Source organism: Lontra canadensis, unplaced genomic scaffold (assembly GCF_010015895.1).
Source record: "Lontra canadensis isolate GAN:19392208 unplaced genomic scaffold, GSC_riverotter_1.0 scaffold25, whole genome shotgun sequence".
NCBI classification, from domain to species: domain Eukaryota; kingdom Metazoa; phylum Chordata; class Mammalia; order Carnivora; family Mustelidae; genus Lontra; species Lontra canadensis.
This window is the reverse complement of record NW_022631019.1, coordinates 14,419,171-14,422,509: the sequence shown is the minus strand read 5'-3', so window position 1 is coordinate 14,422,509 and position 3,339 is coordinate 14,419,171.

Genomic DNA, 3,339 nt, shown 5'->3' with positions numbered 1-3,339 from the left:
TGGCTTAAAACAACCCAAACTTATTATCTTAATAATTCTGGAGATCAGAACGCTGTAGGGCTATATTGCTTTTGGAGGCTTGGGGGATAATCTGTTTCCTTCCCTTTTCCACCTTCTAGAAGTTTCCTAAACTCCTAGGCCTGTGGCCCCTTTCTCCACCTTCAAAGCCAGCAGCATAGCCTCTTGTTTATCTGGGGCCCACCTGGATAATCCAGGATAAGACCCTCATCTCAAGATCCTTAACTTAATCATGACTGCGGAAACCCTTTTTGCTACTTCAGATGAAATATTCACAGATTCACAGGGATTAGGACATCTTTGGGGGGGGGTGCTTGTCAACCTACCCCACCTTCTGAAAAACCATCTTTTCCTTCTGTGTTGTTTATCATCTGTCTTCTTGGGGGCAGGATTTAGACTCTTTGAGGAAGGTTTTTGTCTGCATCCCCAGTGCCTAGGACTATCCGTGGTTGATAGTAGCTGCTCAGTAAATGCTTTTGTGGCATAAACACCTTTTGTTTCGGCTGTGGTTGTGTTTGCCTGTTTTTGGGCTATGTGCCCCCAGCAACGCTGGCTCCTGTTGGAAAGTCCCTGCCACCTAAGCAGCAGGCAGTGTTGACAGTGCCCAGGGTGGTTTCGAGGAGGGCACTGGGCAGCCCCCAGCCCAGTCAGGCTAATGGGAGCTTCACTCGCCTTCCATTTTTCCTAGGCTGCTTCAGTGCAATTCGATTTAATTCTTTGATGTTTTTTTGAGCGGCAAGGTGGAAGGCTCAGTCCCGCCCCGCCGCACCAGGAGATGTCTAGAAAGAGCCACCGTCTCCCTCAGCTTCAAGCCAGAGATTCATCTCCAGTCTCGAAAACGGTATTTGGTTACCATGGCAACTGAACTTCTAAAAAAACGGATGTCAAGCAACATGCGGATCCCAGTGCTCATGGCAACCACCGTTCTGCATATTTTGGGGAGAAAATGTGTCTTGTCTTCTTCCTGCCTGGGGGTTGAGGAGGGGGAAGGTGAGCTGAGCAGCACCAGGTTCCCTTCCAGAATTGATGAGCCCCTGAGGGTATCGGGTTAGAGGCCAGGCCCCTCCCCCAGTGTAAAAACAGCTCTTTTCCACAGGGTTGCATAACCAATGTCTAACACCCCCCCCACCCCCCGAGACACACACACACCCTGGGAAGATCTGACTCCTGCCCCTCTCTTCTTTAATGCTGTTCAAATCCCTGGGGCCTTGCTTGGCTTCCGCTGGGCACATATACGGGAACACTCGCCCTCCACTCCCCATGGGCTGAGGATCTGACAGGTGGAGGCATAACCCTATAACGCTCACCATTGTCCTGCTTATTTGCTCTTCAATTCATTCATGCATTTCCTCAGTAAAAATTCACTAAGACCCTCCTGTGTGCCAGACCCTGTGCTGGGGCTGTGGGGGCAAGTAGGACACGATTCAGTGACCCTTGTTCTCCAGTCCAGAATCTTGCAGAGGAGATAAGTAAACACTCAAATTACATAGTGGCTTGAAAGAAAGAGGCGTCGTGCATAAGGCACAGGAGGAAGGGGGTGCTTAGCTCTGGCGTAGATGTAGGTGGGGGGAGGAAATCAAAGAACCCAGCCTTGTTTTTGCTTCTTTTATGGAAAAAATTGGCCCAATTCTATTCATTCGAGGAAGACTTAAGAAAATACCTCTGACAGCTTTCTCAAAGGCATTTTGGCCTCTCCACTTCCTCAAGGGAAGACGCACATTTTCCCCAGTATAGTGTTTCTGAAATCAAGATGTCTTATGATCAATGTCCCTATTTAATGAAGCGTTTCTTTCCTCACTCCCAATAAAATTGCTAGTGTGTCTTATAATCAGTGGTGTCTTAGAATCAAGAAAACGTTGTTCCCAATATTCATGAGTAACTAAGCCTGAGACCTCTGAGAATCTCCTCCGCCTCGGATTCCTGCTTGTATTTTTTCCCTGAAGAAGTGTAGCCTTTCCCGTTAGAAATAAGGTATGAGGGGCGTCGGGGTGGCTCAGTCAGTTTAGTGTCTCCCTTTGGCTCAGGTCATGATCTCAAGGTCCTGGGATTGAGTCCCAAGTCAAGCCCTGAGTCGGGGCTCCATGCTGAGCCGAAAGTCTGTTTCTCCCACTCCTTTTGTCCCTCCCTCAGCTTGTGCGCATGCTCTCTCTGTCTCTCAAATAAATAAACAAATTAATCAATTAAAAAAAGAAAAGAAACAAGGTTTGGTTCCAGTCAGAAGGATTTTGAGGGGTTCCCTGACTTGGGTAGCAACTAAGTTAGTGTTCAAGAGCCAGACAGCCTGGGTTCCCTTCATGTCCAGGCGCCTCGCGGTGAGATACTCTCAGACCCTCATCTGTAAGTTCATTTTATTACGTAATTTTATCCTTCCATTTGTTCATTCAACTAATTTTGTTTGAGCATCTACTATGAGTTGGGCACTATCAAAGAACTAGGAATGCAGGAGTGGACAAAACATAAAATCTCTGCCTTTGTAAGCTTACATTCCATTGGGACAGACCAATGATAAAAACACAAATTATTAAAATAAAGTACATTAGATGGTAGTAAGTGCTCTGGAGAAAAATGAAGCAGGAAGTGGGTGGGGACAGCTAGTGCAGGGTAGTTAGGCTTAGCAGTTGCGATTAGGTTCACTTGGGAGTAACAAAAAAAGCCAAAACAATGGTGACTTAAAAAAAGACAAAAGTTCACTTCTTTATGATAGATGTAGGAAGTCCAGGCTGACTTTATAGCCATTAGGGATCCAGGACCCATTTATCTTACTGCTCTGCCATCCTCAGCACCTGGCTTCTCCCTCATGATCCAGTATGGCTGCTGGAGCACCAGCTATCTTGACTATATTCCAGCCAGCAGGAGGAAAGGAGGGAGTGCAGGAGGATGAGTTCTTTATAAAATCAGGATGTATCTTATGATCCAAGTATGTATCTATTGAAGCGTTTCTTTCCCTACTCTTTTTTTTTTTAAGATTTTATTTATTTATTTGAGAGAGAGACAGTGAGAGAGAGCATGAGAGTCAGAGAGAGAAGCAGACTCCCCATAGAGTGGGAGCCCGATGTGGGACTCGATCCTGGGACTCCAGGATTGTGACCTGAGCTGAAGGCAGTTGCTTAACCAACTGAGCCACCCAGGAGCCCTCTTTCCCTACTCTTAATTAAACTGATGTTTGTTAAGAACATTCCCTGGAATGTGACATTTCCCTTTCCTCTCCTTTGTCTGGAACTTTGTTGCTGAGATGGTTATATTTTGGAAGAAGGGCCGGAAAATGCCGTTTTTATGTGCCTAGCTGAAACCAGGAGCTTTTATGACAAGGCAAGAATGGAT